Raw genomic sequence first — 13,899 nt, 5'->3', positions numbered from 1 at the left:
CTTCAATACACACATGCGTCTACTCATGATGAACAACTTTCACACTCTGACTTTTGACCTTTGATCTTTAGATCTCCCACCATTTTGAATTATATGAAAAACAGTTAAAACCTATCTCCTCCTGGGATTTTTGAGTAATCTGCACAAAACGTTTTACACATGAACTTTGGACCTATGCCGACTCAACGATGCAGCACGACTCAACGATGCAGCAGATTTTCCATAAGTGAAAAAATTAAGCTTTAATGAGCCAATTAATATTGCAGTTTTATGACAATTATTCATCTGCCCCTATCACATACATGCAGACTCACATTTCTTTGAAACTTTGCGGTAATGTTGAGGGTCATTCCAAATATCACTAAAACCAATCTTACTCCAATTGGTCAAAGGGAGGCACTATAGCGATTTTTTGAAAATGCAAACTTTAAACAGGCAAAGGTCCTGCCTCGTTTGGCCGACAGCCATTAAACCTGCTTACACATGTGCCTTGACTCATGAGGAACACATCTATCACGTTGACCAGTAAGCTCCGCCCTTAGATTGTCCGCAATTTTGAGCAGTTTGAAAAACACTTAAACCCAGGATTTTTTTTGCTATTTGCGTGAAACTGTATCATCTGTGTGATCTCTTTTTTCACTGGTCTTCTCTGTTGGTCTAACGGCTTCTCCCTTAAGCGAGTGCCTCACGACCGCAAGGTTGCCGGTTCAAGCCTCACTTGATGCAGACTCATTTAAGTTGAATTGCAATAAACATGACTGTATCAATGAATACATGTGTGCAAACAGTAAAGATAACCTGAAATGCTTATTTGAGAGGGTATGAAGTATGTATGACATACTTCATTCTGAAAATAGCCGATCCTACAATCTCAAAACCTTTCAGATAGCAAAGTTCTTTCTGAGATTGTAGATCGGCTGCTTTCACTGGTTCACTTTTATCTTCAACAGACAACCTCAGCCTGGACAAAGGTATAGCACTATAGGTAGTGTTGCAGCCTGTCAATCCGAAGGTTGATAGTTCGATTCCTGTTAATGGCAATAGGTTGAGATGTCCAATCAATCCATTCTGCTTCCATCTCTCTTTCTCTTCAATCTATTATGTGTCCATGTCTCTCTCTCTTCAATCTATTCCGTTTCCATGTCTCTCTCTCTCTCTCTCTCTCTCTCTCTCTCTCTCTCTCTCTCTCTCTCTCTCTCTCTCTCTCTCTCTCTCTCTCTCTCTCTCTCTCTCTCTCTCTCTCTCTCTCTCTCTGAAGGGCGGCCATAGCTGAGTGGTTAGGGAGCCAGAGGCTCTGGTTGCCCCAGGTACGATTCCAGGCCAGGTCAGCAAATGTGTCAATGAAATTTGTCCCTGAGCTCTTAACCCCTAATTGCTCACAGGCCCTCATTGGAAACAAGACCGCAAGGACTTTCATGAACTGATCTGTTAAAGGAATTATCCTTTCTCTCTCTCTCCATTCACTGCCCCCGTATTATTGCTGCTTGCAGCTATATTTTCTATTTGTATTTTGTATTGTTAAATACACATCTGTAATCCCACTATGAACTGAGCAAATAAAGGGAAGCTTTTAATCTTCCAAAAAGCCTAATTTTCTGAGTTAGTGTTAATAGATAGATAAATAGACTAGGGGTTTCTTTTGAAGAACACCATCACGCCCTCGGTGAGTATGAGAATTCCACACTACGGCAACATACACATTCAATTCACACCCCATACAGGTGGAGATTTGTAACTTGATGCCAACTTTTGATGCAATGCTGAGCGGAGACGGAGTAATGTATTGAGTAATGTTTTTGGTAGTGCAATGTTTGGTATGCAATGAATTGTGAGCATTGAGTTGTTTTGCAATGACAGTGTGCTATGATGATGTGCTGTGGGTTGGCATGGTGGCGTATACGGTGGCGTGATAGGGTTTGCATGTGTTGGCTCAGTATCCCTATGTGACTAGACTTAAGAGTAACAATAATTCTCTGGGTGGTAGGCATTGGGGATGTAGTGGGTTTGTAGAAGTACCAAAAGTAAAATAACTGAAATGTTTGAAAATAGCAGATCTACAAGCTCACAACGCGTCACGATGCGACACGTTTTGAGCTTGTAGATTGTTTTTGAATGTATTTTAAAACAAGCCTCCTTCTTTTATCGCAAATATAGAACTGAGAGCACAACTTGTATTTACCTTCCCTGTATCCACAGCAACGGACGCTGTCAACTGTTTAGTGAGGCTGAACTACATTTCAAATCAGGATACAAAACAACACTCCTTATTTTCATTTGAATGTTTCATTTGAACCTTGTTTTTATTGTATAGACCAATGGAGGTGGAACGAATAGTTTCTTTACATTGCATTTATTTTATAGGCCAGTGTAGATGGAGTTATTATTGTAATGGTTGCATTTGAACCTTATTTTATAGACCAGTTTCCGATACCAAGATTGCAGTACAAGTTTCCAGTAGGGTTTACAACACTCCTTATTTTCATTCGACAAATATCTCGTCGCTTAGAAGTTGCAGAGATCTCTCAAAGGTACCCAGAGCTGCAGTAGTAGCGCGCCAGAAAGCTGCATTAATCCGCACGGATTGGCGATGCCGTTTAACATTTTTAATAATTTAGTAAAACTTAAGCAACTCTCTCACACTCTGCTTTGGGTTGTTTAGTTACCTTGCCGTGATGTAGCCTAACTTCAAAAGTAAAACAAATATTTCTCCATTGATTAGAAATTGATAAATCAAAATATGCTCCTCATTGACACTACAGTGGACAGCATAAACGGAGTATTTCACATTATAAGCATGCGCAGTGGGAGGACTGTAATATAATAGAATGATATAATAATTAGCCTATAGCCTACATCATTTATCTCACTGTTATTACATGTTGACTGCATACACTTGCATTATAGTAGGCTATGTTCTATAGGAACAAATTATATTCTGTATGCCAATTAATAAACAAAATTGTTTGCACCGAGGAAACATTTTACTAAATTAATGTTAGGCTACTCTGTCAATCATAATTAACAATGAAATCAAACGTGTAGACTCATCGCTCCAGTAAATTCCATACAAGGACCTTTTAATGCTCCTCTTTTTAACCCAGCACCCCAACAGGTGATATGCATTCAAATCTGCATTTTATAATTCAAAAATCGCCATTAATAGGCTACTGGGTTGTGGGACATGTTGCGCTCCAGGCCCTCATTTATCAAATATTTCCAAGTGACATAATTAGGCCTACAAGCCTACAGTAGGCTAGGCCTACTACGTCCTTCTGAGGATATAGGCTATGCAACATTAGTTAAGGATTTAACCGACATACAGTAAGCGCAGCAGCTCTTCTTCACATTGTGGGTTTTTGGCCACAGGACTTGAGCGGGAGATTGGAGATAGGTAACTCCCAGTCCCACCAAACACCAGCCATTATCCATTAATGTTTAAGCATTCATCAATCACTCCATAAGCGTTCAGATTGTGACATTCTGGCCAGGCTATCTCTCTCTCATGAATGTGCGTGTCACGGCCCGGGGACAGCACTTTTTGATTTGCAAAACAGCAGCAGTCAGGTTTCCACAAAGCGCACATTGCGCACTGCTCTCTGTAATGGGTTAAATTGATCAACCCCCGGCTGGGTCACCTGGGCGACGGTGTATGTTGTTGCGAAGCCATGGGGGCGGCCATAGGTGAGTGGTTATTGAGCCCGCCTAGAGAGCCAGAGGCCCTGGTTGCCCCAGGTACGATTCCAGGCCAGGCCAGCAAATGTGTCGATGAAATGAAAGTTGTCCCTGAGCAAGACTCTTAACCCCTAATTGCTCACAGGCCCTCATTGGAAACAAGATGGCAAGGACTTTAATGAACGGACCTGTTAAAGGAATTATCCTATCCTATGCCCGAAACACCCGTCGAGTCGTCGACCCCAGGCTACAACACTGATGATACGTCCCAGGTGCATCCATGTGATGTTTTCTTTATAGTTGCAGGACAGTTTGTGCTCAGGGTGGAGAGCTGCACATTGGGCAGGAGCCAGCCGGTCACCTTGTGCTGGTCGTTCTGAAGTAGCAGACTAGCCTATATGGTAGTTTGTCTGTAAACCATCTATACTGTAGGCAAGGCTATTTAACCTATATTTTGTTTAATGGGAAAGCATTGCGATGGAGAAATCACATCTAATATAAACTAAACACCTGGATGTGAATCGCCCATGTTACTTCGTACTGCCCGCTGCCTCTGTGATCCGATCTATTTGAAGACATAATCCACCGTTTACTTTGAGGTGAGGACATGAGGAATGCATAGGCCTATGTTTTCAATCACAATAGTTTGGCTGAAGATCCACTACATGTCATGTTAGCTATGGTTTAAACCAGGGGTCTTCAACAGGGGGTCCAGGACCCCTAGGGGGTCCTCGGAGTTACTACAGAGGGGCTGCCAAATCTTTGTGTGATAGGAACTTTTTTTTTACATTAACCACTTGGACCCTACCATCCCTATTCTGAGCAGAACTTTAGCCGAAAATAGGCTATTTTCGGCAAAGAGGTTTGGTGTGGAGGGGAAGAAAGAGCAGACTAAGTACAGAGTGAAAGGTCAAGTTTACTAAGTATTAACGGTTTAAGTGGTCTGAAAAAACACATTAACATGAATCCAATAGACTGATGATAGTGCTGTCAAACAAGTCTATGAAGCTATATGAAAACCTTTAACAATTTTATACAATATGTAGTGGGGGGGGGGTCCCTGCTTCATCTCTCTCTCAGCTAGGGGGTCCTTGTGCTGAATAACGTTGAGGACCCCTGGTTTAAACTTTAAGGGGAGCTGGTCACCTTGTGCTGGAGCAACACATTCTCACTCCCAACTAGTCACTTAATGAAGAACCGTCAGTAGCCCCTAAACGTCCGATTATGAAGGTCCTGGTTCCCCTAAAAGTCCGATTTTGCAGTCCTGGTTATTTCTCCCTAACGCCCTAAAAAGTCCAAACGGGACTATGTCGTTTGCGCATGCGCAAATGAACGTTCAACATAGTGCGGTGGGTGTGGTGGATTGCTCCATTTACAACGCTAACGTCCAGGTCATAAACGATCAGATTTCAAATATGAAGTGCTTAACTAAAGGCCACGGATGTTATAATTGTGTACGTTCCAGCTTGAGTACCCATATCTTCCGTATTGTTCAATAAAAAGCCTTTTAATCCGATCGCCATTTTCTCCGTCTTTTCATCAGCTTTCAACTATGCGATCCTATCGGTCGGGAGGTGTATTGCACATTATAACTCTATGCGAAAATGGCCGACAATCGGATTAAAATGCTTTTTATCCAACAATACGGAAGATATGGGTACTCATGCTGAAACGTCGGCATGTATAACCATAGATATATATATAAAGGCTAGATGGCTCAAGGGGCGGCGCAAGCGTAGCTCAACCGCGGCCATCTTGCGACGGTCACTCATAACATTATGTCTATGGTGCATATACTTTGAAATAACCATAGCGTGCTCAATTTTCATCCGATTTTCAAACGGTTTGGTGTTTTGTAAACACCAAAGATGTAGTTATGATACTGCATACTTATAATTATAATCATGTTTTTTTTTTAAAAATACAATAATATCATAACTACATCTTTGGTGTTTACAAAACACCAAACCGTTTGAAAATCGGATGAAAATTGAGCACGCTATGGTTATTTCAAAGTATATGCACCATAGACATAATGTTATGAATGACCGTCCCAAGATGGCCGCCATGTGGCGACGTCGTACTCCATTGGCCAGCAGCGCGGGTGAGTCATCTAGCCTTTATATATATCTATGTGTATAACATCCTGGGCATTTAGGTAAGCACTTCATATTTGAAATCTGAACGTTTGTGTAGACGTTACAGTTGTAAATTGAGAAATTCATCACACCAGGTTGAAGAATGTCCATGACCGTCATCTTTCAGGCCTACCGCTGATAACCATTAGCACATTGGTTCTCAAAGTGGGGTCCGGGGACCCCCAGGGGTACTTGAGGGGGTTCCAGGGGGTCCCCAGCTAAATGATGGACAGGGACCAAATGGACCCTTATGGGTCTGTAACTCTGAGAGTGTACAAATGTAACCAAATGGACCCTAACAGGTCCATTTGGTTCCATTTGTACACTCTCAGAGTTAAATTAACATTGATTTTACAATATGAATGTGGGTCCCAGAGACCTACATGCCATTAAATGGGGGTCCGTAGCCTAATGCATGTCAAACTGGGGGTCCTTGAAATTAAAATGGTTGAAATCACTGCTAGAGAGCCGTAAAAATCTTCTCTTATGGGGGTCCCTGGCTTATCTTTTGAAATGGGGGTCCGCGGTCTAATAAGTGTCTATTTGGGGGTCCTTGGCACGAAAAAGTTTGAGAACCATTGCATTAGCACATGAAGTCAATTCATTGTTTAATTTCAAATAAGTTTAATTTCACTTATACCACTTCATTCTGTTGTTTCTATTTTACTGCTACAGCAATTCATCACAAGGCTTTTTCTTTACTATTTAGCATAAACATAGTCCTGGTTATTTCTCCCTAACGCCCTAAAAAGTCCAAACGGGACTATGTGGTTTGCGCATGTGCAAAGGAACGTTCAACATGGTGTGGTGGGTGTGGTGGGGATTGCTCCATTTACAACGCTAACGTCCAGGTCATAAACGATCAGATTTCAAATATGAAGTGCTTAACTAAAGGCCATGGATGTTAAAATGGTGTGCGTTCCAGCTTGAGTACCCATATCTTCAGTATTGTTCAATAAAAAGCCTTTTAATCCGATCGACGGCCATTTTCTCCGTCTTTTCATCAGCTTTCAACTATGCGATCCTATCGGTTGGGAGGTGTGTTGCACATTATAACTCTATACGAAAATGGCAGCCAATCGGATTAAAATGCTTTTTATTGAACAACACGGAATATACGGGTATTTTTGAGGGATCGTACATAATTTTAACGTCCGTGGCCATGGGGTAAGCACTTTATAATTGAAATCTAGACGTTTATGTAGATGTACGGGCCGTAAATGGAAAAAGTGCAAACATCAGGTTGAAGTGTCATGATATGAAATCTATCTATCTACATTGGACTGACACAACGTGAGCTAAGAGACGTGGTTTAAATGCAACATAACACACATCACCACCCAAACAAACCTGGAAATATTCTGTGCATTTTCATATTTTGTTGATCATTTTTCGATAAGTGTTTGTTGAGAACGAGAGATTTGTTTAACTTTTCCAACCCCGTGACGTCACGTCAGATTACTTCCGCATTCCGCGTGTTCGTACTCATGTCTCTGTCAGTGTCAATAAAGATCTGACAAAACAAATGTTTTATGATCTATCTAAACGTTCAAATGTTTTAAAAAGGTGCTGACCCTATGGCCACGGATGTTACAATTATGTGCGGGCCCTTAAAAGTACCCGTATCTTCCGTATTGTTTAATAAAAAGCATTTTAATCTGATTGGTGGCCATTTTATCAGAGAGTTGTAATGTTGCGTGAGTGCAGTACACCTTTCAACCCATAGGGTCAGGTGAAAACATATGGAGAAAATGGCCAGCAATTGGATTAAAAGGCTTTTTATTGAACATTACAAAAGATAAAGGTACTTTTGAGAACCCATACATGATTTTAACATCTGTGGCCATGAGTTAATAATTTTATATTTAAAGTGTGAAGAGTTATGTTGATGTACAGGCTGTAAATGCAGAAGTGCAAACACCAGGTTAAAGTTTCGCCATGACTGCCATAATGTATTATGGTTTCCAAGTGCTATACTGCCACCGGACATAAACATTACAACATTAAAACATATCAAATAATTGCTGTTTGTGGTTCTATAGGGCGTTGGTGTAAAGTAACTAAGTACATTTACTCAAGTACTGTACTTAAGTACAATTTTGAGGTATTTTTACTTTACTGGAGTATTTCCCAATTCTCAGTACTTTAAACGAAATGATGCAACGCTGATATCGCTTTTGTAATTCATTTTATAATATTTAAGGCACCCCGTGTGTATTGTATTCCAATAATAATAATAATAATAATAATAAGGGTAATAATAATCATAATAATAATAATAATAATGTAATTATAGAGCAGTAACACACTGAAATAATAAGGGTAATAATAATAATAATAATAAGGGTAATAATTGAATGTAGAGCAGTAACACACTGGAATAATAATGTAATGTATAGAGCAGTAACACACTGGAATAATAATAATAATAATAATAATAATAAGGGTAATAATAATAATAATAAGGGTAATAATAATAATAATAACATGTGTGAGGAAAGTTATATTGGCGCGTTTGAGCTGAAGAGCTGATAAATAATCCATTGTCCGATTCGGCGCGCCCTAGTGGCCAAGTTATTCTAGAAGGACCGTAACCCTAATTTTCAGAACCACATGTCTGTGTGAGAGGAAATTTATATTGGCGCGTTCGTGCTGAAGAGCTGATAAATAATCCATTGTCCGATCGTGTTCTCGCCCCCTAGTGGCCAAGTTAATCAACAAAGCACGTAACCCTAGCTTTCGCAACCACATGTCCGTGTGAGAGGAAAGTTATATTGGCGCGTTCGCGCTGAAGAGCTGATAAATAATCCATTGTCCGATCGTGTTTTCGCCCCCTAGTGGCCAAGTTAATCGAGAAAGCGCGTAACCCTAGCTTTCGCAACCACATGTCCTCGTGTGAGGAAACTTATATTGGCGCGTTTGGGCTGATTAACAGATACGGAATCCGTTGTCCGATTGTGTTTTCGCCCCCTAGTGGCTGAGATAATAGCGAAAAACTGTTCAAAAATAGTAAAAACAAAATCGGACACCAGTATATGCATCAGCGCGCCACCCCGAACGTGCTCGTATAACTCTTCTCGCACACGGCCTTACCGTTCTCCTTAAATGGCTGGGGACTAATCTCAACTTATTTCGCAAAATAACACGACATATCTCCTTAACGATACGTTTTTAGAATCCGTCGTTCGGATATGTTGTACAGCTCGCCGAGACGCACGTATGGATGTCTTGTTTGTCCCGCTACGACACTTCTAACGTTTGCTTCTGACAATGACATAAGGTACATAGAGTCGTAGAACGTTCACCCATACTGAGAGCCAAATTCAGAAATTGGTAAAAATGTCGGTTAGGGACAAACAAGATATCCATGCGTGCGTCTTGGCAAGTTGAACAACATATCCAAACATTGGACTATAAGTCCTTATCGTATTTGAGATATTAAAACAAATGCAATTGTTTCGGCCACGTCGACCTTTGCAGTCTTTTCGGTGAACTTTTGAACTTATCAGTGTCAGAAAAAATCAGGATTGGTTCCAATAAATCCGGCTTACTCTCAACATGGATGGAGAGAAGTTTCAGATTTTTAAAAAATATCTCCATTGATTTATCACAGATTAGGTGCTCGATACCGCACGTACAAATCAATGTTTGACAAAACCACTTTCCCAAAGTTTACAAAAATCGAGACCTATCTCATTCGATTCAGCGTCCTTTTTTGAGTCTGAAAAGGTGTTTTTTAATATAAAAAAAAAATATTTTAAAAAAAATGTGAGAAAAGCTAAACCTTGAACTATTTCAAAAATCGATAACTTCTTATTAAAGAATTCTAGACCATTGATGTAACCTACCATTCGACTCGAAATCATCTCAGTAAGCGGTTGGAAGGGTCGAAAAAATAAAAAAATAAAAAAAATATTTTTGTGAAAAAAGCCTCACGTTTATGACAATTTAACGCTTGTTTAAACCACTTTCCCAAAAGTAAAAAAAAATCGAGACCTATCCCATTCAATTCAACGTCCTTTTCTGAGTCTGAAAATGTGTTTTTTAATTAAAAAAAAAATATTTTTGAAAAATGTGAGAAAAGCTTAACTTTATATTTCAAAAATCTATAACTTCTAATTGAAAAATTGTAGACTATTGATGTAACCCACGATTCGACTCAGCGTCATCCAATTAGTGAGGGAGGGTGTTAAAAAAACAATAAAAAAAGATTTTAATTATTTGATCTGTTTTAATGTTTATGTCCGGTGGCAGTATAGCACTTGGAAACCATAATACATTATGGCAGTCATGGCGAAACTTTAACCTGGTGTTTGCACTTCTGCATTTACAGCCTGTACATCAACATAACTCTTCACACTTTAAATATAAAATTATTAATTCATGGCCACAGATGTTAAAATCATGTATGGGTTCTCAAAAGTACCTTTATCTTTTGTAATGTTCAATAAAAAGCCTTTTAATCCAATTGCTGGCCATTTTCTCCATATGTTTTCACCTGACCCTATGGGTTGAAAGGTGTACTGCACTCACGCAACATTACAACTCTCTGATAAAATGGCCACCAATCAGATTAAAATGCTTTTTATTAAACAATACGGAAGATACGGGTACTTTTAAGGGCCCGCACATAATTGTAACATCCGTGGCCATAGGGTCAGCACCTTTTTAAAACATTTGAACGTTTAGATAGATCATAAAACATTTGTTTTGTCAGATCTTTATTGACACTGACAGAGACATGAGTACGAACACGCGGAATGCGGAAGTAATCTGACGTGACGTCACGGGGTTGGAAAAGTTAAACAAATCTCTCGTTCTCAACAAACACTTATCGAAAAATGATCAACAAAATATGAAAATGCACAGAATATTTCCAGGTTTGTTTGGGTGGTGATGTGTGTTATGTTGCATTTAAACCACGTCTCTTAGCTCACGTTGTGTCAGTCCAATGTAGATAGATAGATTTCATATCATGACACTTCAACCTGATGTTTGCACTTTTTCCATTTACGGCCCGTACATCTACATAAACGTCTAGATTTCAACTATAAAGTGCTTACCCCATGGCCACGGACGTTAAAATTATGTACGATCCCTCAAAAATACCCGTATATTCCGTGTTGTTCAATAAAAAGCATTTTAATCCGATTGGCTGCCATTTTCGTATAGAGTTATAATGTGCAATACACCTCCCAACCGATAGGATCGCATAGTTGAAAGCTGATGAAAAGACGGAGAAAATGGCCGTCGATCGGATTAAAAGGCTTTTTATTGAACAATACTGAAGATATGGGTACTCAAGCTGGAACGCACACCATTTTAACATCCATGGCCTTTAGTTAAGCACTTCATATTTGAAATCTGATCGTTTATGACCTGGACGTTAGCGTTGTAAATGGAGCAATCCCCACCACACCCACCACACCATGTTGAACGTTCCTTTGCACATGCGCAAACCACATAGTCCCGTTTGGACTTTTTAGGGCGTTAGGGAGAAATAACCAGGACTATGTTTATGCTAAATAGTAAAGAAAAAGCCTTGTGATGAATTGCTGTAGCAGTAAAATAGAAACAACAGAATGAAGTGGTATAAGTGAAATTAAACTTATTTGAAATTAAACAATGAATTGACTTCATGTGCTAATGCAATGGTTCTCAAACTTTTTCGTGCCAAGGACCCCCAAATAGACACTTATTAGACCGCGGACCCCCATTTCAAAAGATAAGCCAGGGACCCCCATAAGAGAAGATTTTTACGGCTCTCTAGCAGTGATTTCAACCATTTTAATTTCAAGGACCCCCAGTTTGACATGCATTAGGCTACGGACCCCCATTTAATGGCATGTAGGTCTCTGGGACCCACATTCATATTGTAAAATCAATGTTAATTTAACTCTGAGAGTGTACAAATGGAACCAAATGGACCTGTTAGGGTCCATTTGGTTACATTTGTACACTCTCAGAGTTACAGACCCATAAGGGTCCATTTGGTCCCTGTCCATCATTTAGCTGGGGACCCCCTGGAACCCCCTCAAGTACCCCTGGGGGTCCCCGGACCCCACTTTGAGAACCAATGTGCTAATGGTTATCAGCGGTAGGCCTGAAAGATGACGGTCATGGACATTCTTCAACCTGGTGTGATGAATTTCTCAATTTACAACTGTAACGTCTACACAAACGTTCAGATTTCAAATATGAAGTGCTTACCTAAATGCCCAGGATGTTATACATGCCGACGTTTCAGCATGAGTACCCATATCTTCCGTATTGTTGGATAAAAAGCATTTAAATCCGATTGTCGGCCATTTTCACATAGAGTTATAATGTGCAATACACCTCCCGACCGATAGGATCGCATAGTTGAAAGCTGATGAAAAGACGGAGAAAATGGCCGTCGATCGGATTAAAAGGCTTTTTATTGAACAATACGGAAGATATGGGTACTCAAGCTGGAACGTACACAATTATAACATCCGTGGCCTTTAGTTAAGCACTTCATATTTGAAATCTGATCGTTTATGACCTGGACGTTAGCGTTGTAAATGGAGCAATCCACCACACCCACCGCACTATGTTGAACGTTCATTTGCGCATGCGCAAACGACATAGTCCCGTTTGGACTTTTTAGGGCGTTAGGGAGAAATAACCAGGACTGCAAAATCGGACTTTTAGGGGAACCAGGACCTTCATAATCGGACGTTTAGGGGCTACTGACGGTTCTTCATTAAGTGACTAGTTGGGAGTGAGAATGTGTTGGCTGGAGTGACTGTCTGACTGCCTAATTGATTTGACCTATGCTTCTGCGCACACACACACACACACACACACACACACACACACACACACACACACACACACACACACACACACACACACACACACACACACACACACACACACAGAGAGAGAGAGAAAAAAAGAAAGCAAGCTGTTAGACATGACTGTGTGTCATGTCTTGTTTACACCACAAATTATATCAGAAACAGCATACAAATATTGTATATATACATACATGTACACTGGCTTCCCAACACGTTCAAAGATGTACGCCATACACAAACAGAGAAAAACATAAAAGCTGAAGAAAAATCACAGCACTAAAAACACATCAAACAACAGACAGACATCACACAGGGAGAAGAGTAAGGTTTTCAATTAGCATACATAGTAAATCCATCGACACCAGTACAGGTTATCACTGGCCACCCACAGCCAAAGTATATTCTAAGGGGAGCCCATTCTTTTATGTCTTTGCAGCCACCGCGGTCATGTCCCTATTCCCACCCCAGTCACGTTAATATGTCCGTATTTTCGTGTCATAGACACCCCAAAGAAAACATCATTAACCACGTTACAGTCTTATAATACACCAGTCAGTAGTGTACTCTTCAGGTGCAGACCTTGGGCCGCTCTTGCATGCACTGGAAAATCTTTAAAAAGTGGTTGGACATAAATTATCATTAAACATCAGTAAAACTAATTGTGTTATCTTTGGCAATAAAACAAATAATTTTCCAATCCATTTAACCATGAATTATATTGAATTGAGCAAGCAAATCATATCAAATTCCTAGGAATTTGATATGATTTGATATGAAGAATGCAAATATGAACTCAGTGGAACCGCTATCTTCAAGAAAACAAGAGAGATAGTGAGTGAGTGAGTGAGTGAGTGAGTGAGTGAGTGAGTGAGTGAGTGAGGGAGTGAGTGATAATAGCCGTGAACATGAAAATTGCAACCGAGCGCTCAATGGAACGAAGATCACACAAGGGGGAAAAAAAAGGCAGAGCGCAACTACACGGACAATTGACTATCTGTTACTTTCTTAATGAAGATGCCTTTACATTCGCCCTATTTCTATGACACTCTAAGATATACGGACAATTATACTGACAGTGTATGACAAACGGTGAAGACATTAGACCCCGTGACACCGCCCGCAGCAGTCACACAGAGCCTCGTAGCGAGCGAGAGAGAGAGACACACACACACACACACACACACACACACACACACACACACACACACACACACACACACACACACACACACACACACACACACACACACACACACACACACACA

Source organism: Gymnoscopelus microlampas, assembly GCF_963454915.1.
Source record: "Gymnoscopelus microlampas genome assembly, chromosome: 15".
In the NCBI taxonomy this organism is placed as follows: domain Eukaryota; kingdom Metazoa; phylum Chordata; class Actinopteri; order Myctophiformes; family Myctophidae; genus Gymnoscopelus; species Gymnoscopelus microlampas.
This window is presented reverse-complemented; position numbering follows the sequence as displayed.